The sequence below is a fragment of the Lygodium microphyllum genome, chromosome 23 (genome assembly GCF_053477565.2).
Source record: "Lygodium microphyllum isolate KBCC chromosome 23, Lygodium_microphyllum_v1.1.10, whole genome shotgun sequence".
Classification (NCBI taxonomy): domain Eukaryota; kingdom Viridiplantae; phylum Streptophyta; class Polypodiopsida; order Schizaeales; family Lygodiaceae; genus Lygodium; species Lygodium microphyllum.
The window spans coordinates 15,892,582-15,917,846 of NC_141157.1; the positions used below are offsets into that span (position 1 = coordinate 15,892,582).

Below are 25,265 nucleotides of genomic sequence, written 5' to 3' on the forward strand. Positions count from 1 at the left end.
TTGTTTGGGGATTAAAAGAGCCATATTGATTGAGGAGTTGTGTGGCCATGATGTACGAGTTTCTAGACTAAATATTTACTGTTTTTTTTTTTTTTGGGCTGAATTGATTGAATCTTTATTGACAATAGCTAGACACCCTATCGAGGGCTTCTTAGACTAATTAGGGACCTAGTTTTGGACAAATAGTACATGGTTTGATTCTTTGGAATTCCAATTGTACTTGTATGGCATTGGGTAAGAAACTTTAAAATCTTTAACCCACAATTTGTACTAGAACTAGAATTGATTATGACACATTCATATCCTTGATTGCACATCATTGTAGTTTAGCAGTGTTCTCCAGGACCTTGCTTAGCACAGAAATTCGATCACTTGATGCTCATGGGTTTTTAATAGGAAAGAACTCAAAATTATGTAATCTTTTAATTGAAATATTTAGTGTTTCTATGAGTTTTGCTATTCCATACATCCACTAAGTCAGGGGCTATTAAGTTGGAGGCTACCTTGAGTCCTCAAGTCGCCACCCCAAGTATTGAATTTGTTGAATCACCCCGAGTCCTCCCTTTGCATGCCACTTAGAGCATACAAAGGGTGGACTTACAAGCGCAAGGACATTGTATGCTCCTATGTGCAATTTATGTATTTGTATGTCAGTACCTTGCAAGGCCTAGAGGGCTAGATTATGATTTTGTAAACCTTAAAATAGATTTAATAGAACAGGAGTTGGAAAATAGTAGGACAAAAGCAAGATATTCATGCAAAGAAAGAAAGAGCCTCAAAAGGGGATGCATTTTAACGATTTCTGAGCACAAAAATGTTGCTACAAATCCATAAAACATGCATGGGGGAGATGCTCACCCATGCATGGGGGGAGATTGTGCTCAATCTTGTGTTGTGCATGCTCTCTGTATTTTCTTCTCTCTTGCAATTAGGCGTTCTTTCAATTTTCTTGTTAATAACTAATAATTCTTAGTGTATGACGAAGGTCCTCAACACACAGGCATGCTCACACACATAGGTGTACACTCACAAACATAGGCACACACTCGTTGACATAGCACACTCCTGCACACAAACCTAGGCATGCATACATAGGCTGTGTGAGAAGGAAATTGAAAAAATTAAAATGTTACTTTCATAGCCTGAAAAGTTGTGCCCAGGCATTGCTGCTGACCAATAGCAGGTCTTACACGTGGTGAACTGGAAGTGAACCTCACTAGACAAGCATCTCACGGATGGCAGAGAAAGGTTTGTGGTTGTGAACCAGATTGCGCACTCCAGCACATGTGAACGAGTGGGTTGGATATGAAGTTTGCTAACCCCACCGTGGTGTGGTGGGAACAGGTCCGTAATAATCTTGTTTCTTACTCGAGTGGTTTTGCTGAGTTGAATGGGGTGGTGGATACCGGTTATTGGGTGGGAGATATAGCTAGAAAATCGCTCCGTGGCCAAATGTTCCGCCTTTTCCGCGCATGCATGGACGACGTTGCGCAGAGATCCCACATGCGCAAAGGGCCGCTGAAGCCCGCTAGAGAAGGAAAATGGTAGGGTATATGAGGGCTTCTCGTGAGCGTGGTCTGTTAGGAAGCTGCGTGTTGGGCACAGAGCGAACTATTCTTTCGCCTTTTACTAAAGAATACTGTGTGCCCGGCACAGACAAGCAGCATATCCCAATTTTTGGAGTGCCCCCTCACTAGTTCTGGGGGGGCGTTACAACGTCGAATGCTAAAGTAGTTGCTCTCCTTGGGACACCAGCAGCGCTCCCGCGCTCTCCTTGCAATTCTGCTTCTGTCCACGTCATTCAGGAAGCGGTGTGTAGTACCTGCGCAGGCGCGCCTGTTTCCGGCGGGGATTTACGGGGCTGACGTCCTCACAACACGCTCCGTGCCTTCCGATAGGACCGGACGCCAATTCTGCGCTCTCCGGCTGCTTGCGATTAACATCTCTTGACGCGCACGCGCCGACCAGCGCGCTTCCCTGAGGCTGTGCGATCGACGGTTGCCTACCCTTCGGATGGAGAGCCGAGCCGGGAAATGTGCTACCCTCTCTCGGCACGATGACCCCCTAGGGGTGTGACACACGATCCGATTCTCTAAGGCAAAGGCTATGCGAAAGGTGAAAGGGATACTCAGCAGACCCGGGGGCATGCCGCATAAAACGGAGTTCACCGGAGACTCCATATAAGCCCACGTGCCCGATATTTTTGCAAAATCAATCCCCTTTTTAAATGACCCATGGACTACAAGACTCGTTGAATCGGAAACACCTCGCCTACAAAGGCCTTTCTTCTAGCCACACCACCCTTGATTGTGGACAAGGGTTGAAGAAAGCCTTAGTTTGATAACCAAACCGTTGGTAATTGAGAAACTTCATAGGTGACGTAGCATGAAAAGCACGTGCATTAGAGAAAATGGCACCCAAACATGCCCGATCGTCGAAAATTCTCAAAGTAATGCGTGGCATACGATAGCAAGAATGTGCAACATACAAACTTTTAAGGTGACCCTAGTACCGTTATATTTGGTCAAAGTGGTAGAAAATTGAAGTTCCTTTTGGGGTATACTTCAACAAAGAAAATTATGGAATGTAAAGTTGAAGGCCCGTGAAGGAGGAGGAGGAGGAGGAGTTCGATCTCCATAGGCAATTCTACAATGAACCCCGGTAAACAAGGAAGGAAAAAAAGTTGAAAATAAGAGTAGGTTAAGTAATAGAACTTGGCCATTATGATGCGCAGCAAATGCCACCAACCTATCTTATAGTTACATTAAGTAGGACGTGAGAATTCGCTGTGGAAATCTCATGTAGGGGTTATTGCTTTTGACCACCAAGATAAATCCACGTAGGGGTTAAGCATACTCATTGATAGGAACGCAGAGACGTGAAGAGTGTTAAAACTAAAGCGTTCCTATGCTATTTTATGTTTTACTTGGCTTTGAGGATGTTATGAAAGAGACGTTTCTTAGCGTGCAATTCAAGGTACAAATGCGACTCCAACATGGACTGAAGGCCTGTGAAGGAGGAGGAGGAGTTCGTTCCCCATAGGCAATTCTACAATGAACCCCAGTAAACAAGGAAGGAGAAAAAGTTGAAAATAAGAGTAGGTTAAGTAATAGAACTTGACCATTACGATGCGCAACAAATGCCACCAACCTATCTTATAGTTACATTAAGTGGGACGTGAGAATTCGCCGTGGAAATCTCACGTAGGGGTTAGTGCTTTTGACCACCAAGATAAATCCATGGAGGGGTTAAGCATACTCATTGATAGGAACGCAGAGACGTGAAGAGTGTTAAAACTAAAGCGTTCCTACCCTATTTTATGTTCTACCTGGCTTTGAGGATGTTATGAAAGAGACGTTTCTTGGCATGCAATTCAAGGTACAAATGCGACTCCAACATATGGACTGAAGGCCTGTGAAGGAGGAGGAGGAGTTCGTTCCCCATAGGCAATTCTACAATGAACCCCAGTAAACAAGGAAGGAGAAAAAGCTGAAAATAAGAGTAGGTTAAGTAATAGAACTTGACCATTACGATGCGCAACAAATGCCACCAACCTATCTTATAGTTACATTAAGTGTGACGTGAGAATTTGCCGTGGAAATCTCATGTAGGGGTTAGTGCTTTTGACCACCAAGATAAATCCATGGAGGGGTTAAGCATACTCATTGATAGGAACGCAGAGACGTGAAGAGTGTTAAAACTAAAGCATTCCTACCCTATTTTATGTTCTACCTGGCTTTGAGGATGTTATGAAAGAGACGTTTCTTGGCATGCAATTCAAGGTACAAATGCGACTCCAACATGGACTAAAGGCCTGTGAAGGAGGAGGAGGAGTTCGTTCCCCATAGGCAATTCTACAATGAACCCCAGTAAACAAGGAAGGAGAAAAAGCTGAAAATAAGAGTAGGTTAAGTGATAGAACTTGACCATTACGATGCGCAACAAATGCCACCAACCTATCTTATAGTTACATTAAGTGGGACGTGAGAATTCACCGTGGAAATCTCATGTAGGGGTTAGTGCTTTTGACCACCAAGATAAATCCACGGAGGGGTTAAGCATACTCATTGATAGGAACGCAGAGACGTGAAGAGTGTTAAAACTAAAGCGTTCCTATGCTATTTTATGTTTTACCTGGCTTTGAGGATGTTATGAAAGAGACGTTTCTTGGCATGCAATTCAAGGTACAAATGCAACTCTGTAATGAAAGCAATCAACTATGGAATGAAATCTAACTGAAATTGAAAATTAACTAAGCTACAACAAAGAATTAACAAATCTATTGCACCAAGACATCCTCATCATGTATTAATGGTTGGGGATTCAAGAATACATGACGGCCATGGCTGAGTGCTTCATAGGCTAGAAGAAGCTAACTCCAAGAAAATGGTAAAGCCAAGATTATTGAATGATCAAAAGATGTCTTGCCTTTGGCCTCTAGTCCCTTTTATTCTAACCCTCTTCCAAACTTAAGGGCTGTTCACACATGTACACATAGGCTAAAGCTAAATTTACAAAGGCTGGAATTAATCCAAGGTGCAAATATTAATGTTGTATTTTTCCTTCATGACAAACCATCCCTTCCTGAAGATGGTTTTGTCCTCAAAACCAAGAAGTAATGGCCTAAATCCAAGTCAAGAATGGTAGTAATCATGCCCATTCATCTTCCAAATGATAAGAAAGCACTGTCCATGAAAAGAAGACCTTTTTGCATGCCAAACTGTGAGAAAACTGGCTGCTGTCCAAACAGGGCTGATTCACTAAAACTACCATAACTTTTGATATATTGGTCCAAATGAAGAGTATGAGGTGTAGAAACGAAGTATTCACTCCTAAGCATCACTCCATAACATCAGAATCAAATTTTGATGAAGTCAGGACAGTTTTATTGTCTGCAGAAATTTCATACAGCAAGCTGTCTCTACACAGTCACTGCATACTGCATCATATATCATCCTTGTAGGCAATACTCCAAATAAAGATATGAAGTACCCCCGGGATCAAAAGGAAATCCCTCAAAAATAATAGTCATAATCATGGGTACCTGTCCAAGAATCATGCATATCATCTATACCTCCCGGGTCAAATGGGAAACCATCCAAGAACTCATGATTGCCATCATGAATGCCTGGATCATAGGGAAACGATGCATTCAAATCATATGACATATCAGCACCATATTCAAAATCATATACATGAGAATCCGAAGAAACGCCATTAGGTAGTTGCAGTCCTTGATCAACTATGGGCTGATGTAGATCAACCATGGAATCATAAGAATCATGACCAAGGATGGGTTTATGTATCTCATCAACATGATTATCCCAAGGTAGCTCATCATCATATGGATATGCATTCTCATCCATTTCTGCAACTAACTCTCCTTGTGAACCATCATCACATATCTTTGCATCCTCATGTTCTTCCTTATCGATTAAACTCTCTTCTTCATTTTGATCTTCATCTTCTTCACTATCTTCATTCTGAAATTCCTGCTCTTGGTCTTCTATTTGATCATTCTCTTGTATATCTTCTTCATTGTCATCATCATCTTGAGTGTTGTCTTCTTCATCAGCTTCTTCATTTTTCTCTATGATGTTAACCTCTTCGGTTTGCATTGTATACATTCTTGCATTAGTATCCATAGGCTGACCATAATGAATTCCTGCATTACATGGTTCGTGCTGCCCATCGTCAACTAGATGTTGTTGGAAACAAGATACATGATATTCATTCCTATAAGATTGCTCTTGGAAGCATTCAGGACAACTACATTTAACACTGCAATGCTGCCCATAAACATAGGCATCCCCATAGGAATGATCATCAGCATGCTGTCCACAGTATTTTGGAGTAGGTTCCAAAGATGAAGCATGATCTTCATATGCATACGTCCCTCCAAAATATCCTTGCTACTGCCCAAATGCATCAAGCTGCTGGCCATGAGCATTTGTATGATTACTCTCATGATCAAATCTGCCATAGACAAAACCACCTTGTTGTTGGCCAAAACCATTTGGATAAGGATCACCTTGATCATCTTGGCATGAGGTATGGCATCCATATTGCCCAAAAGAACTTCTAAGACTTTTCCCATTTGAAGAAAAAAAAACATAAGATCCATAGTCGCTATATCCATGAACTGGAGCATCATGGGAAACACATCCATAAGCATTAGTGCCATTCTCTCTTTCATGAGATATACCATATGTATAAGCATCATGTTGAACATTTGACACTTCTGCAATGCTCCTATCAATGATGGATACGAGCTCTTTAACTTTCAACTTCATTTCCCTTACATCTCTGACCAAACTGTTCACTGTAACCATGCTGTTGTGATTATCCCTATGCACTGTTTTGGCCATATCTTGAAGAATACTCATTTAGTTGATTGGAGAAGAGCATTATTGATGGAATGACCTTCAATCCATAATGCTTGACATAGGTGAGCTGAGCTTGATAATCCGTCTAAAATCAGTCCAAGAGATCTTCAATATTCAAGGATAATCCCTTCCTTGATAAGCTTCAGCTTCATTAATCCCATGAAAGCTCCATGACTCCATGAATGCTCCAAATGAGGGTTGATGAAGACCAATTACCTTCTCTACTTGAAGTAGGTTGCAATAGGTAATAGAGAGGGCTTCAATGTGTCCAAGAGATCCCGAAATTTGAGAGGGAATGCAAAAATTTAATGGCATAAAAGCTTCATGCTGTACATTGAACACCTAGACCTCCATTGGCTTCAATCTCTTCAATGTCGGTCCAATGTTGATGGATTCTTGAGGGGAAATGGTTGAGGAAGCTTCAGAGATGCTTTGCCAAAGACTAGAACGAGGGTATGCATATGCTCCAATTGTACCTGATTATGCAGAAGTTCTAGTCTTCTTGAGCCTTCTCGGGTATCTTTGGCACGCTCTGCCCTTGGAGGTCGAAGTGTCTTGCCAACTACTGCAGGTACTCTCCCCCTCAAGAAGATAATAATTAATTAGGGAGATACTCTCCCCCTCCATTTGATCTCAAAACTTGACTTTCAAGCTTATTTTTGTTTCAACAATAGCCTTGAAAGTTTAAAGTGCTAAAAAACATCACTCTTTTTCTTCATGAAATACACCCACAACTTTGTTGAACAATCATCAATAAACGTGATAAAGTATTTGTTGCCACTAAGAGATATATTTTGCATAGGCACCAAAACATTTGTTTGCACAACATCAAGTATATTCTTGCTCACATCTCTATCATGGGAAAAAGGTTGTCTTGCTTACTTATCAAACTAACATGCTTCACACACTTTATGAAATTTTACAACTCTAAAAGCTAGCAACTTTGTAACCAATCCTTCAAATTGTATTAATTTCAACCTTTGCATATTTGCATGCCCAATATCTTTGTGCCATATTTAGTTGCATTCATAGCACGAATTTTAGCATCTAAAGAAAACATGCAATCAACTCTACTTCCTTCTGTGACCAACCTATACTTATCATTAAAATCTTCTACAAAACATCCTTTTGTATTAAACCAAACGTACAACCCTTGCTCTACTATATCTGACCAATAGATATTAAAATTCTTTATGATGGATGGCATATGTAATACATCTGAGAGACTCTTTGTTTGATAATCATACACGGACAATGAAACTTTTTTAATATGTGAAATTGGGTGGTACAAATCATCATCCAAGGACAATGAAACTTTTTTAATACATGATGACGGGAGCACACATGATTTTGTTTATGCAAAATTGGTCAAAGAATTGAATTTACATACTGTTTCAACTCATTATCACATTAAGACTGCATTCTTAGGTACTAGATACAATGGTACACAATAAGTTCATGACTTAGAAATTAAAATTGGCGATTATGTTGAGCGCATAAATTTTTTGGTTGTGCCTTTGTAATCTAGTGACATTATCTTCGGATTGCCTTGGCATCATAAATATAATCCTAATATAGATTATTCCATGCATTCAATGAAGATTCATTCTAATGGGAAACAAATCACATTACATGGTACGCGCACTTTTGATAATTTTCCATTACTTAGTCACACACAGGCTAAACGTGCATTAAGAAAAGATAGCAAATCATACTTAATATGGGTGAATGAAATTGAAGCTAAGGAAAATGAGATGCATCTTGGCACACACAATTTCTTTTACAATTTAAAGATTATTTTGCTGCTGACTTACCACCTACACGTCCTGAAGATCATAAAATAGACTTAATTCCAAGTTCACAACCACCATGTAAAGCACCTTATTGACATAATCAAATTGAACAGAAAGAAATTCAAACCCAAGTTGAAGAATTGTTAACCCGAGGACTCATTAGGCCCATTAGTTTTCCTTTTGGTGCACCTGTCCTATTAGTTAAAAAGAAAAATAACACTTATAGGATGTGCATTGATTATTGTGCCCTAAATAAGATCACTGTCAAGAATAGATATCCGATCCCTAGGGTAGACGACCTCATGGATAAACTACAAGGGGCCATAATATTTAGCAAGATAAATCTTACATCTGGATATCATCAAGTATGATTGGATACACCTGATATTTTCAAAACTGCATTTAGAACTCAATTTGGTCATTATGAATTCCTTGTTATGCGTTTTGGTTTAACTAATGCACCAGCCACATTTAATTGTATGATGAATCGCATATTTTTGAAGCATCAGCATTGTGTCATTGTTTTCTTTGATGACATATTGGTTTTCAGTAAGGATGGGAACGAGCATTATGAAAATTTATCCTTGGTTTTTAAATTATTGAAAGAGAATCAATTATATGCTAATCCTGAAAAGAGTGATTTTTTCCAAACCCACACAGAATACTTAGGACATATTGTTTCATCTGACGATATTAAAGTTGATCCTAAAAAGATAGAATCAATTTTGAATTGGCCGATACCTAAAAATGTGCATGACTTACGTTCTTTCTTAGGTCTTGCTAGCTTTTACAGAAAATTTGTGAGAAAATTTTCATTGCTTGAATTTCCTTTGACAAAATTATTAAAGAAAGGTATTGTGTATCATTGGTCTGATAATAAGCAAAATTCTTTTAATTTATTGAAACATGCCTTAACACATGCCCCTATATTGCAATTACCTGATTTTAATAGACATTTCCTTCTAGTAGTCACTGATGCTAGTGGATTTGAAATAGGAGCTGTCCTTATGCAAGATTCACATCCCATAGCTTTCTCTAGCTGCAAACTTAAACCATCTGAACTCAAGTATTCTATCTATGATAAGGAATTGCTAGATGTAGTACAAGCTTTACGTCAATGGAAACACTATTTAATGGGATCTGAATCTATGAAAACGCTCCTTTGTTAGAAGAAGAAATTGAAATCCTTGAATCCGAAACTATTCTAGACACTGACTTTATGACTACTAGAACTGGCCGTAGATATTCTAGATATTTGGTAAAGTTTAAAAAACATCATGTTGAAGAGGCCCAATGGATGCACGCCCACGACTAAGTGCTTACCCCTCACTGCTCACTCGTATTAAATTAAGGTTAGGATAGAGTTTCAACCTATTTATTTATTTTGTAGCAGAAGACTACTAGGTATTCACTTTTGTCGGTTTAATTTTATTATTTTCTAACAATTGTGAATGCTTTAGTTGATGTGTAGAGTAGGCGGCGGTGGCATTGGAAAGCACTGGGCGATAGCGTGTATTCAAATTACCTAGAAGAAATTATCATTTTTGATGGGCACACACCTTATCATTAAAGGTGTGGCGCTAATATTTATTTAGGAGCACTTATTTATTGAAGCGCTTGACAAATATTTATTATTTTGTATGGGCATGGGCGCACGGTTTAAATATTTTATTATTGGACATTGTATTTGGGCACAGCTCGATGCCCAACCGCTTTATTCTTTATTTGAACAAAAGCAAACACAAAAGATAAAGCACGCTTATTGTAAAATTGGGCTATTTTTGAGCTTTGAGATGAATAAATTTATATATACATGCCTTGTGAAGCGCTCACATAAGGCATAGGGGGAGATTGTACCCAATTTGTCTCTTTTCTTCATGTCATGCAAGTCTATCTTCTTGCTTTTTGAGCTTAAGTAGAGTTCTTTTGTTCTTGGGGACCTTCTGGCACTTGCTACGTACGCATCAAGCATCTGATTTGCATACCATCAACTCTCATAGCAGAGCAATTTGAAATTTTGCTCTACCCTACTTCTAGTGCCTTCACAAGCACTATCCAAGAGAAAGAGCGGGAGAATGTGAGAGCTTCTTACCTATTGCTTACTTTCTCAAATCCTTGCTTCTTCTCCTTCATCTCAACCTCCAAAACTAGCCTCTATCAGAATGGTGTAGCTCTGATGCAATGTCACAAATTGTGTGGTTGAGGGCCTTACTTAAGCTGCTATGCTGAACATCCACAATATACACAAGAAGAGGCTCACTCAGTACACAAAGAGAGACGGAGGCCAAAACATTTTCTTGCTAAATTTTTCTTCTTTTTTCACACACTTTTCAATGTACATAAAGTATAGATAATGTACAACATAAAGGAAAGTGGTTTACTAAGTCAAATAGTGCATAACAGTTTATACTAATCGAGGTGGCACTATAACTATGCCAGTTCTAGATAGGTGTAACAAACCAAATATAATAAGTGACAAGTCAATGGCCATGTAAGTGTTATAATGACCATCAACATGCTAAGTGTAGATGTGCTAGCTCTTCTAATTAGCCAGTCCATCATCAACGTCTACACGTGTTGAGCTTGCTATCTCAACCATCAATATAGTTGAAAATTTGTTGGGACATAAAGTGGGCACCCTTCATTCTAATTAGGGGAGGGAATATATGTCTAAGGAATTTAATGCATATTTAGCTAAGTCTAGGATAAAACACTAATGTGCAGTGTCATATACAATACGACAAAATATTGTAGAGCTGAGAAATAAAATAGATCACTCATGGAGATGACATGACACACGATAAAGTGTCAATCTTTGTCGCATAGTTTCTAGCTTGAAGCTATTTTATATGCATCTTATGTACTTAACATGTGTGTCACACTAAGACCTTGTAGTCTATTACTTTGTATGAGGCTTGACATAGCAAAAAGTAATCAATGGGTAACTTGCGTGTTTTGGGTTGCTTGGCTAATGCTTAAATTGGTACTAGTGTAACAATGCAAAAAGTTGGACGAGAAGGCTATGAAATGTATTTTTATTGGGCACAGTAATGAGGCAAATGTTATAAATTATACCATCCATAAAGTAAGTGTATCTTAGTCAATTGTGATGTTATCTTTTTCGAAGATGCTATTCATCATTTACTTTCATGTAGAAAAGAGATAGACACACACTCATAGCATATCTATGACACTTTGTTGCCTCTTTTTAGTGGTGGGTGTAGTCACATGTAGTACTGAATGATGTAGCTTTTTAGCCAATGCATGTTTCTCATGATAACACAAATCAACATGTTTTTGATGCCAATGTGAATGATACACTTCTTGAAGAGAGTAGAGATTGAGCAGTCCACAACTATGCCAAAGTGAATTGATACAAACATTGCATGATAGTAAGTTGGATGCATTGTTGGATAGTCATACTTGTTTGGGCTCTCATAGTGCCTCTTATGTATCAAATTGTTATGCATTGGCTATTTCTACTGTGTGTGATGAGGATAAGTTTGTGTTTTTCAAAGAGAAAAAGTTTAGAAAATTGGATGGCTACTATGCAATCTGAGTATGATACTATTGTTAAAAATGTTGTTTGGTTCTTATGGGATTTTCCCTCTTGGCAAGAAGGCCATTGGCACCAAGTGGGTTTATGAGTTCAAGCACAAAAAATATGGTGGTGTTCATCACTAGAAGGTTAGACTTGTGGAAAAGAGTTATGCTCAGAAGAAGGGCATTGAATTTGATGAGAACTTTACTCTCACTTGCTATATGACAGCTAGTCATAACATATATGCATTAGTATCTCATAGTGGTTGGAATGTACATTAGTTGAACATCAAAATTGCATTTTTTAATGGTGATTTACATGAGGGAGTGTATGTTTTTTAGCATTGTGGTTTTATGCATAAGGAGAAAGAAAAAAAAGTGTGCAGATTGAAAAAGGCTTTGTTTATTTTAAAACATGCACCTTAGGCTTGGTATGAGAAGACACACGCCTTAGGCTTGGTATGATAAGACACACACCTTGTGGTACAAAAAAAAAACACGCACCTTAGGCTTGGTATGAGAAGACATAACATATTTGATTGCATGTGGTTTTCAAAATAGTCCAACTAAGAGCACCTTATATGTCAAATATGAGGGTGGTGTACCTTAGATCATTGTGGCTTATGTCGATGAGATGTTGCCTTCATGACATTGGAGATTGCTTTGATGTCTTTCTCTATCAACAAGCTATTTGATGCTTGATTTATGTATACATTACAAGGCTTGACATTCAATTTGCAGTCTCATAGATGAGCAAGTTTATGCATAGCCCAAACATTAAGTATTGTAGGTAATGAAATGGATCTTTCAGTACTTGAGTGGTACTTGGTACCTTGGGTTGCTTTATCCCAAGGGGAGATCATTACCACCAGATTTATATGCTTTTTGGGATTCTAACTGGGCTTTTGCTATGACACTCCTATATCTACAAGTGGTTTTTGATGCATGCTTGGAAACTTGTACATATCATGGTTGAGCAAGAAGCAACCCATTGTGGCCACTTCTAGTTGTGAAGCTAAGCATAGGCTAGCTTTCACAGCTACAGTTGAGTGCATTTGGCTCATAAGCTTTTTGACTGATTTGGGAGTTGGATAGTTGTGGGAGCTTCCCACTAAACCGCCAACATCCATTAGACTACTTATAGCTTCAAGTGTTTCAAGCCAAGTGCAATGGCTACCTTTGACATGGTTGTGTGCTCTCCGATACCTATGAGTGTAGTGAGATTACCTCCATGCTCGATGGAGTTGCCTCCTCCCTCAAGCACTATGGTAGATCCACGATCCAAGGTGCAAGATCAAGCAAGCTCGATCCTCAAGCTCCAAGCTCCATGCTCCATTGTCGCACGCAAGACAGGAGGAGAGAAGAGAAGAGAAGAATAAGAGAGGAAAAGATGGAGAGCTTGTCCATTGCGGTCCCTCTCCCTCACACACTCACTCCCTCACTCCCTCACATTCCCTCTCTCAAGCTCAAGCTCAAGCAAGCAAGAACAACAAGAAGAAGAGAAGAGTTAGTTTTGGCTACACATAAGAATGAGCTTCTTCATTCACTTTTTGCCTTTTATACAAGGCCTAATCCCTTTTGGCCACCCATCCCTTTTTTTACATGATCGGCCATTTTAGCCTAGGTCCTCTTTTTCTATTCCCTTCCTATTTACATTGTGCCTTCACTCATGCCCATCTACATTTACAAATTGCATAGGAGGGAGACTGGCACTCTCTTACAAAAATTCAGGGCCCGCCTTTGCATTTAAAATGCACATTTCCTTTTTTGCACTTGCTTTGAACTTTTAAGATTGTCCTTGCGCTTTTGGCCTTTTTTCCTCCTATTTCTTCAGTTTGGGGACTGCCTTTTTCCACTTTGCTAGTGTCTTTTTAATTTTCTTTTGCTTTCTTTGCAATGGGGTTAACATTACCCCCTCCTAGTCGAGTGCCAATCCCATGGCACTTGCTAGCACTTGTTGATGAGGGCTTGGGTGGTTAAATGGTTGCCATGTAGGTCAATGATGGAGCTTTGTGGTAGTTGGGCATGGAGAAGAGGCATTACAAAATGGATGTGGGACTATGGAGACCGAGAGTAGGTTGAGTGGGTGATAGGAGCCTCCAAATTCGGTGGTTGGTGTCGCAGAATGTTAAACATATGTAAAAAGGAAGAGGAAGTGCACTACTTGTGGGTGTGCCTACCTCAATGTGCAGTGCATGGTATCTGTGCCAGTGAAAATGGGAGTTGGGGTCAAACCTCAAGGAAGCCTTTGGTGTTGTCCTACACTTGAGGACCCGGTTTGTGTACAAGGGGAGGTGTTGTGGGTGTGACTTGGGGAGACATGTCTAACTGTATGCAAGCACAAACTCCCTAGGTGTGTCTTGCTCTTGATATGCCCTAAGTATGAAGTGGGGGGATATGGAGGGCTAGGGGGTTAGGCACGATTGACCAAGGCCATCGGACGTATCTAACTTGAGAACAACTGGGTGCAGTGGTTGTGGCACTCTGATATTACATGAGAAAGCTCTTTGTTTATTTCTTCTTGCTCTATGTGGGCTTTTTCTTCGTTGTATTATTTTTTGGGGAGCTACATTGGGAGGGAGTACACTAAACCTCCTCCTGATGCTCTTCAGTAGTTACATTTCAGGGCAAGCCTAAGAGATTTACTAAGAAATGCATGTCTTTTCATGTAACCCTTATGGTTAATCCTTACATTGAGAGGAATAGTAGAGAGGAAATGATGATTACATTTTGAGAACCTGCTATCACTCATATCTTCCAAAAGCTCATGCAAAAAGCTGATAAGAGAGCGGCCCTTAACATTAGGTGGGTCATTGTAGTATTGTCTATCCCTACGTTGATATCAAAAGAGAGGGGTGGGAAGCACTCTTCTTGGGCTATTGGTTTTTTAAAGTAGAAGTTGCAAGAGGTGGAGATAATTACAAGTGGTAAGGAAAGCAGGGTCGGGGCATGCCATGAACTCATCCAAAAAGTGGGTAATGGAGGGTTTGAGGTCTTGTGCTCCAAAGGTAATGCATTATTCAAGAGTGGTGGCATTGATGTTGTAGATCAAAGGGAAATCATACCTACCATGCTTTCCTCTATCAAAATCCACACTGTGGCACCTTGGGTAAGCCATGTAGGTGGGCTCATCCCTTTCATATGGTAGTGTGTTGCAAAAAGCCATCCATGGCTCAAAATTGGTGTCCCAAATCCTTCAGTGCTATTTAGGTTGGGCTTCATAGCCTTTGACCTTTCTTGGCTCTTTCATGACCTTATCCTCCTAGTACCTCATAGTCTCTCTTCTCCATAACATGGGCTTTCTAGCCCTCTCGTCTAGCCACCGCTTCCCTAGCCTCTTTGCGACCTAGATGGCTCCTTCAACCACTTGAGGGGGTAGCACTCGATTCAAGGAAGAAGGGTAGAAAAATTCAAGTTCAAATGGGCTACACCCATTCTTCCATTGCTCCCAATGGTTCTGTTCCAGTGCCCAATTGATAGGCATTTGTTCCTCAATTTGCGGCATCTAGACATCGGGCAACTCTGTGGTTTGGTGTTATACTTTCTCCTCATGTGTTTAGCCATCTCTTGACTTTTTATTTTGGCCTCGATGATTCTTTCTGTGGTGGTAGGATCTTCTTCTTCTTGGCCTTGTACTTTGGTTGATGGATGTGGGGGAGGGCTCTGTTCACTAGGTTGTGCTTTTGTGTCGGTAGGTTGCTCAAAATATCAGACCCTTCGTCCCTTGGTGGTTCTGCTTGGGCTATTGTGGGTGGCTACTCTCGGTGCTCTTGTTATCTAATTTTGGGTTGTTCTAACTCCTCTGTCAAGAGCCCTATTTGCATCAAAAGTTGCCTCTGTTGTGCTAGGATTGGGCTAGTGCTAGTTCTTGGGGTGTGCTCTTGGAGTTCATATTTAATGGCTCTCCTTTTGAGACCTCTAGCTTCCTCTTTAGCCCTTCCACAGGGTCATCATCCCCAGCCTGAGTTACATGAAGTATTGTATTGAGGAAGGTATGTTACTAGACTTATAGCCTTGCCTTCACTGCTTTGATCTTGCTTCCACCATGATTGTCCTACCTTCTGCTAGGGCAAGGAATTCAACCAGGTCCTTGACTCTTCCAAGGTTCCTCTCTTTCCCCAAGCCTCGGCCTTCTCCTCCATCTTGCCTTGACTCAGCCTAGCTCTTATGACAACATTGTCACCACCTCTTTTTGTTCTTTCTAGATTGATAACATCTTCTTCTTGTCCTATTTGTGGTGATTCAACTCTTCTTTTAGTCATTTCTACTCTTGGATGGTCCCGAGGAGTCGGTTCTCCACCTCTAGTAGCTTCTTAGCTGATTCTTGTCCTTTTGGGCCCTAATCTCTTGCAATTCCTTTAGTATTTGTTCCTTTTGCCTCCTCTCCTTTTGGAATTTTTCATGGGCTTGTGTCTTTACCCTCTTCAGCTCCTTGGTGAGCTCCTCTCCTAGGGTCTTTAATTGTTCAAATTGCTCCTCCATATCCTTTTGCCCTTGTATGAGGCTTGAGAAGTCCGTTTCTAGCCCCGTTTCTCCCTCTACCTTGTCCACTTCTAGCTCTTTTGCACTTTCTTATTCCTTCTCCACCTCCATTTTCTTTCTTGCTTCTAATTCCTTCTTTTTTAGGTTGTTCACATGCCTCTGATAGATGGTTATTTGCTTTGTCTTCTCTAGTTGGTAGATAGCAAATGTGTCCTTTTCCACCTCCAATAGCGCCATGGTAGCCTTTTTGTCTTCCTTCATCTTTTCAAGTTGGCCTAGGAGCTCCTACTCATATTCATCGAAGTGTATTTTTTTTACCACTTGCTCTTTCATCACCATGCTTTCTAAGTTCTGAATGCTTCTAAACTTAAGCTGATTAAAGGCCCTTGTTTTCATTGTTAGACTGTATTTGTCCTACTCTTCTTTTGTAAATGGGAGCTTGCTTCCTCTGTCATGCCCCTCCATCTCGAGTTCCTATCATGATGTAATAGCTCAATATTAGTTTACTTAAAAATATTTTTTGCAAAAAGATGAGGGGGTTGTGAATATATGCTATGAAAAGATGAAGTACTCAAGTACATAATGAAAATTTTTGCTTCAAGTAGTCCACATAGTTCAACCCAGAATTCCATGAAGATTTTCCTTAAGTACAATTTGACTTTTATAAACCCTTTTTAATTTTTAAAGTTTTGTTTAAGGTTTAAGTCATGTATTCGTTTCCACCTTACCCCTCCCCTACGAGAGTGATGAAAATCCTTCCTAGGATTGGAGTATGAAGGGTTAAGGGCATGATGCGCATGCGTTCTCTTCGTTACTTCATCACGAGCCAATCATAGAAGTTTGGGTTATATTCCAAGTGGGCGTGATGGTCCATGTCATGAGGTCTAATACCTACGTGTGTAATGTAGGTCAAGACATCAGTGAGGAAGTCATTGGAGTTCATCCTGCTAGCGATATGCAGTTCTTCCTCAGTTAGGATTCGATCGAAATAGGGGTGGGCCATGACATGGTCCTCTAATGGTTGATTAGGATGGATGGACAATACTCTGAACGAGGTAGGAGCCACATAGATTGGGTCATACTCAGAGGTTTTGATTGCCCGTCTCTGCTCCACATTGGTCATAATTTGGTGGTCCTCTTGTTCCCATTGAAGAGAAACACATCAAAATAAAGGAGAAAGGGAAATGGAGGAGGAACAGCACCAAGGGAGGGGTGACAGTGGACGGGTGGGTGGGGAAGGGACCCTAGGAGTGTAACAGAAAGTCATGGCATACATGCATGATCAAAGTGAGGCATATGCAGGGTGGTATGCAATGTAGACGCGCATGGACACATCTCCACACTTAAAACCTTAACGGGTAAGGTTGACTGAGCAACATGGACCTAATACCACACGATAGACCAACCGCTAACGTCCCCACACTTAAAACATGACCGTCACTGACAACAAAAAGTATAGAGTTAGAAAACTTGGCCCATGTTGTCGAGAATCAAGGTTGACTGTCGATGGCACGTCCACTGTCGTTGTCGGCTGTAGGAGGTACCAAGGTATCTTCACAGCACACGTCCTTCGTGGCAGGGACCACGCGGCAACACCCAGGGAGGTAGCTGATGGATGAATAGCGTCGAGTCGGTGTCACTGATGAAGGAGAGTCACTCAGCTTACAGCACTCAGATGGGATGAGAGAACAATCACTCGCCCCATTACGGACATCACTCGATGAATAATGATTGAAACCCATATCTCACACCCGGTTTAGGAATTGACAAGGGGGATGATGCAGAGGGAGTATTCCAAGGTGCACAGTTGATGGTGTATCAGTGCGTCCAACCGGTCTGGCGTAGGTGCAAGGAGAAAGGCGAGGGAGCCTTGTAGTACAGTGTATAAAGCAGAATGATGTGTCCTGTGTTGATGGCAGAAACCCAGCCCATGGGTGCATAGGAAAACGGGAACGTACCTGACTCCAAAGGTCGTAACGTCCCTCAATCCACACCTCTCGGTAATTGATTGAAGAAACTCCAGTCACACTCAGCCCACCCTTTGTCTCACGCTCTGTTGAAAGATACAGAGGGCAACCATCTCCTGAAACCCGTTGATGTAATCCTCACGGTCACTTGTGCAAAGGTTGTATGCCTTGTGCGCATTTGATGGTGCAACTGTGCATCCCGCCCTGTGCCGGCATACGGTGCGAGAAGGAAGGCCAGGGAGCCTTATGGTGCAGTGCACAGAAACAGATCGTGCTTTGTGCATTGAGAGGCCCATCCCATGCGTGCAACACTTCATTCACACTTCTCACCTCTCATTTGATTTGAAAGGAAAAGATTGGTCACTCATCCCACCCTTTGTCTCACTCTCTGTTGATAGTTACAGAGGGCAACCATACTCACTTCCCCATTCGGTTAGGATGAAAGCTCACGTCACTCGATTGTTTGTCGATGAAGATCGCGTCGTCAATTGTTGAAGAGGCGTACCTAGGGAGGTAGCCATCAGATCGAACGTTGTGTTACATAAGAACATGGCGTCTGCTAGAGGACTGTCAAACGCTCTGCAGAAAGGCACAGGACACAGCATACCAAGGGAGGCAGCTTCGGAACTGGATCCTGGGGATGTCAATTGATAAATCCACTTTCTGGACTGTTGGGTGTTGCCACCTTTTCCACAGCCAGCTTCCCGTCCAAGAGTGTTAACCACCTTTTCTTGGAACGAGGCCTGCTATAACAGGGAATTTCTTCATTTTCTCCCATAATAGTTTTTTTTTGTTTTTCTTTTCTTGTTTTTTTCTTTTTTTTCTTGTTTTGTTGTTGTTTTTTTTTCTCCTATTCCCGAGGGTGTCTACACATTTTCTCGAAGAATAGGTCGGCATGACAGGGATCGAAGTCCTTTTCTCCCATGACTGATATGTATATTTTTTTCCTTTATTTCGAATTAAGCAAGGGAATGGTAGAAATACCATTTGTCAGAACCAACCTTGCCACTGCCGCTCGTGGAAAATAGAGGATAAGAGATCAGGGCTGAAAGGTGGGGCTGAGGGGACAGAGGGTTGTGTCCACCTCATCAGGAGTGGCTGAAGAACGGCTATCAGAAGTAGCATCATAAGAATGACAGTGCCACGCCAATGGGGGAAAGGATTAGGTGACCGTGATTATCAAGATCCCCAAGGAGGGAAGTACTTCTTCAGGCGATATCCATTGATTAGGAAGGGATCATCAGAGGCATCAATGGTCTGCACCTGAACAGAGCCATTAGGGTTGACAGCAAGTACCTTATATGGGCCCATCCACTGCTATTGGAGCTTTCCAGGAAACTTTCCAAATCGTGAATCATAGGCTAGGACCAAATCACCTTCTTTGAACTCCTTGTGCTTGATGAAGCTATCATGGTAAGGCTTACGTCGAGCTTGCGTAGCTTCCATGCACTGTAGAGCCATCCTGTGAGTTTTGTCCAAACATTCCAAGTGCAGGAGACGGCATTGCAGTGAATCATTATCCCCTAAGCGCTCTTTGATAGCCACTCACAAAGAGGGCAATTCCATTTCAATAGGGAAAACAGCTTCTGTACCATACACCAGCTGAAAGGGTGTCTGTCCTGTAGCTGCTTTATGGGAGGTTCTGTACACCCAGAGGGCCTCTATAAGTCGATCATCCCAATCACAACGATGTGCGGCAATCGTTCTTGTCAGAATCGAGCAGAGGATGCAATTGGTGACTTCGACTTGGCCGTTGGCTCTGGGGTAATAAGGAGTGGACTTGCGATGGCGGATCTTATATAGCTCTGTCAACTCTTCCATGACTTTATTAATGAAATGAGTGCCTCTGTCACTTACCAGCTCTAGGGGACTGCCAAAACAGGTGATGATATTCTTGTACATGAACATGGCCATGCTGTTACCATCGTCCCGCTTTAGGGCTTTAGCTTCACACCACTTTGTGACATAATCCGTACATACCAAGATGTATATGTTCTGTTTCCTTTTGGTGGGAGGATCGATTGGGCCAATGAAGTCGATGCCCCACTTCTCGAACGGCTTCAAAGGAAGGATAGGTTGCACTAGCATGGCACTTGTTTTGGTGGGTTTCCCCATTCGCTGACAAGCATCATATCTTTTACAGTAATCATATGTATCCTTGTGGAGGGTCGGCCACCAGTAACCTGCTAGCAGAGCCTTCCTGGCTATAGCTTCTCCTGCAAAGTGGCCTCCACATGGATCGTCATGGCAAGCCTTCAGAACAATCCCAATCTCATCTCCTGCAACACATCTTCTGAGCACTTCATCTTTGCCTTTCTTGTACAGTGCACTGCCTAACAGGGTGTAGGGGCTGATTCTAACATAAGCTTCTTCCTTTCCTGACTAGAAATAACAGGAGGGTATTGTTGGGTTGCTAGCAGATTGGCAATGTCTGCATACCAGGGGGTTACAGTTTCTACCAGGAATAGGGAAGCATCAAGGAGGTCTGGATCATCCTGCTCCTCGTCTGCAGTCTGTGGGATACATGACAGATGATCAGCTGGAACATGGGAATGACCAGGTTTGGTAATCACCTCAAAGTTGAACTCCTGGAATAGAAGGAGCCATCTCATCATTCGTCCTTTTACGTCTGCTTTGTTCATCAGAAAGGACAGGGCCTCGTGATCCACAAATAACTTGAAGTGTGTGGACAATAGATAGTATCGAAACTTCTCCAGTGCAAACACCATTGCCAAGCACTCTAGCTCAGTCATTGTATAGTTTCGCTCTCGATCAGTGACTTTTCGGCTTGCATAATAGATCGGTTGATCTAATTTGGAGGGGCCCTTTTGACATAGGATAGCACCTAGCCCTTCAACTAATGCATCTGTGTGCACATGGAACTCCTTCGTCCAATCAGGAGGCTGTAAAATAGGTGCCTCAATCAAGCATTGTTTTAGGGTATTAAAGGCTTCTTCACAGTCATCCGTCCAAAGGAAATCAGCTTCTTTCCTTAGGAGCTTGTGCAGAGGGGCTACCTTCGTTGCAAAATGTGCAATAAATCTTCTGTAATAGCCCACATGGCCAAGAAATCCTCTCAATTGTTTGAGGTTTGTCTGTGCTGTTAAGGCGGCAATCTTTTCAACCTTTGCCGGGTCTATTGATATCCCTTGTGCAGAGACAATATGGCCCAATAGAACTCCTGAGGAGACACCAAAGACACATTTGTCGGGGTTGAGAGAAATCCCATACTCTCGGCATCTGTCAAAACATTGCTCTAGGTGTCCCCAGTGCTCACGGATCAAACTATAGACACAGAAGTCATCAAGGTACACCTCAATGAAATCATCTAGATAGTTCTGGAAGGCTGCCATCATTACTCGTTGGAAGGTGGCAGGAGCATTACAGAGCCCGAATGGCATCACTCTGTAGGCATAGGTCCCCCATTCTGTGGTGAAGGTTGTTTTAGATTGGTCCTCTTCTGCGATTTGGACTTGGTTATATCTGCTGAATCCATCCAAGAGGGAATACAACTCATGGCCTGCCACTGTGTCCAACAGTTGATCTATAAAAGGGATAGGGAAATGATCCTTCTTCGTCTTCGAATTGAGCTTTCGGAAGTCAATACATATTCCGAGCTTCCCGTTCTTCTTGGATACTACCACAATGGGCGAAACCCATTCATTGTTAGCCACGGGATAGATGAACTCTGCTTCAAGGAGTTTCAATAATTCGGCCTTCACCAGAGCAGAGTAATTAGGATTCATCTGTCTTTGTCTTTGCCTTACAGGTTTGGTATCGGGCTCTAGGTCAATGTGATGTTGACATACTATAGGATCAATCCCCTTTAGGTCTTTGTAGGACCAAGCGAACGCATGTAAGTTCTCCTTTAGTAGGTCGTGAAGGACCACTAATTCCTCTTCTGGAAGATTGAGACCCACTTTCAGGTGACGTTTAGTACCCTCAGCATCCAAGAATATTACTTGTCTTTCACCTTCCACTTCGCGGATAAATGTCCCACGGATTGCTTCTGGGTAGAGGTCTGACTCCTTCAAGAGAGTCATATCCTCGTCTGATGTTCCACTAGAACCAGTGTCCTCCTTCTGAACAGATGTCTCATTTGTCTGTTTAAATTGCTGAAAGGGTATCAGAGCCTTATTTGCTTTTGTTTGAGTGGTGACCTCTTTAGGACTCAAGGCTTCATCTTCAGAGGACGCGTCCAGGAATGTCACATAGCACGGACCTGCTAGAGGCTGTGACTTTGAGGGCTTGGGCTTCTGTTGGCAGGGGGCATCATCATCATCTTCTCTTTGGACTGAACAGTCAGGGCGACAGGAGCCATTGGTGAACTTAATTTTTACGCCTTTAATCCATTGCTTATACAGATTCTGCATACTTTGGGGTCCATTGACCAACCCAAATGGAACCATGGTCATTCCATCCAGTACCCTGAGATATTCGGCCTCTGAGGTCTCTATAGGAACATCAACCAGATCATCCTCTATCAAAGGAAATTCTTCATCTGCACTTTCATAGCCTACTTCATTTTCTTCCTCATCAGTTTCATTCTCATCTTCTGGAGGCTCTGCCTCGGCCTCTGTAGAGGCTCTGTAGGAGAAGAACAGATCGTCTGCCTCTGCATCTGCTTCTGTCACCAGTTTTGACTCTACTTCTGGTTCTGGTTCTGGCTTTATATCTGTTACTGTCTCTGTAACTGTCCCTGTATCCGCTCTGTCTCTGTTCTTAGATGCTTTGTATCTGCTCTGTCTCTGTACTGTCTCTGATCTATAACTGTACTGTCTCTGTACCGACTCTGCTCTGTCTCTGCGACTGTCATGTAACGGTTTGACTCTACTTTGGTCTGCCAATCTGATAAGCCACTGTGTGGGTTGAATTCCTTGCAACCCTAAGTCCTTCATTGTGACATCCGTCATTATGTTTACTGATGAGCCTCCATCAATCAATGCATCTGAAATGAAGCATCTTTCTATCCATACACTAATCTCTGGGGTTCCAGGATCTAAAAAGGCATTAGCCACATCTACTTCCTTTACAGGCTCCGAGGCATTATTGGTCTTGATCGTTGTTGAAGGAGCGATCCTTAATCCACACCTTCGTGTCAAGATGCTTTTGAATCTCTTTCGGCAGCTGGAAGACAGCATCAGCAACTGCCGGTATGTTAAGTTTGGTTTAAAAGTATCTAGGTCTTTGACCAAGTCATAATCTTTAATAGGATCCACAGGCTTCTCCAGCCGGCTGGGGAATGGGGCTACACCCATTTTCATCTTTCCTTTTTCTTCTAACAATTGCAACATCGGCACTTCTTCTGTTTTCGGAAGTGCTTCTGTATCATCTATCTCTTGGGCCTCTAGTCCTGTCTCTAGGACTGTCTCTGTATCCTTCTGTGGCATTGTGGTGCTCTGTACTGTACTATACTGTTCTGTACTGCTCTGTCCCTCTGTAGGTAGGTTGAACTTCACAGTCTTGGCAGGAGAGTCATTTCCATTCTGAACCACTAGTTTCTTCTTCTTGGTGCGCGTCACAGCGGCAACTTCCACCTCGACCAAATTGGAAGCAGGTTCTTGTACCTTCTGTTGGCTATTAGTGACATTGGCCTTTACAGGGGCTGGACTGGGACAGTCCTTTGCAATGTGGCCTTCTCCTTTGCATCGATTGCATAAGGGCTTGTAATCCACTGATCGTCTCGGGTTTGGGCAATTTGGTGAAATGTGTCCCTTTTCTCCGCATCTGTAACACTCCACCTCAGATCTTTGACCACCGCCAGACTGTCGTCCTCTGTAACTTTGAGAGAGAAACCTCCTTGGACCAAAATTAGGACCAAACTCTCTAGGCTTGGGTCCAATATCCTGTATTGTCATTTTGGATTCTAGCAAGTTGAATCTTGCATTTTCATCCTTCTGTCTTCGTTTATGCATCTCTTTCAGAGAGCAGATATCCTCTGTATGGTTCTTCCGCAAACAGTAAGAACAGAAGGCTCCAGGAATGGTTGGTTTTCGGGTACATTCAGTGGCTAAATGTCTTGCTTGATGACACTTTCCACACCAAGTATTTGACTGCATCACATCTTTTCCAGCTCCTGCAGAAGTGGATATATTGGCGGTATTCACCTTCAACGTCTGTAACTACTCTGTAATCACATCCAGAAGCTCTTTCTTGATACTTGCAACTGAGTTGGATAAGTAGTCCTTCAGATTTTCACCTCCTGCAGTACTTGTTGTAGGGCTTTGGGAAGCTTATGTAATTACTGCATAAACTGGTTGGGTAGATCCAGAAGGTCCTCGGTTCTGGCTCTGATTCAGAGCTTCGGTTGAGACTTGGGGTTGTGGATTTCAGTTGGTAGGATTCCACTGTTGTTGAGTCGCCATTGGAGGAACTGTTTGAGGCCACTGTTGTTGTGGTTGAACCATCATCTGAGGCACTGTCATCTGCGGTGACCACACTGGATCAGGTGCACTATACTGTGGCATTGTTTGCATCTGGGGATAGGGGTAGGGAATTGTCCCTGGGACCGCATTTGATGGGTATACCATTCTAGGCATAGGAGGAGGTAAGACTCCTCTTCCTGGAGTCATTGACAACCTTGCTTCAACTTCGTCATACAATCTTGCACCTTCCACTGAAGCTTGCAGATTGACTAGTCTTCTCAATTCCACGAACTTGCGAACTTCTGGTTGTAGTCCCCTGAGAAACACTCCTTTCTGGATACCTTCATCCAAATGATGGTTAGTCCATCTCTTCAGGATGGATTCCATTCGCGAGACATAAGCTTCTACTCTTTCTCCAGAGGACTGACTTAGGTTCATGAACTCCTCTTGCATCCGCTCTTCAAAACCTTCTCGCCTGAATTTAGTGAGGAAGGCCAACTTTAGGACGTCCCATGTGCCAAAAGTGCCTGCTGCTTGTCTCTCATACCACTGAAACGCCGCGCCCTTGAAAGTGGCGGGGAATATTGCTAACCAATGCTCAGGGGTTCTGCCATTGTTAGCCACACATGCTACCATAAACTCTGCTACATGAAGATCAGGGTCTTCATTGTACTCTCCCTTAAAAACTGGCAATGGGACTACATTTGCTAGCCTATCATCAATATTTCCAGG

General features: G+C 42.1%; 1 non-coding gene across 1 annotated transcript; it reads left to right on the plus strand.

The window, feature by feature from the left end:
* The first annotated feature begins 1,586 nt into the window (after window positions 1-1,586).
* On the plus strand, window positions 1,587-1,707 carry LOC148015919 (U5 spliceosomal RNA). Its single transcript, XR_015688276.1, has one exon. It is a non-coding gene; the product is annotated as a U5 spliceosomal RNA (small nuclear RNA).
* Window positions 1,708-25,265: the final 23,558 nt, after the last annotated feature.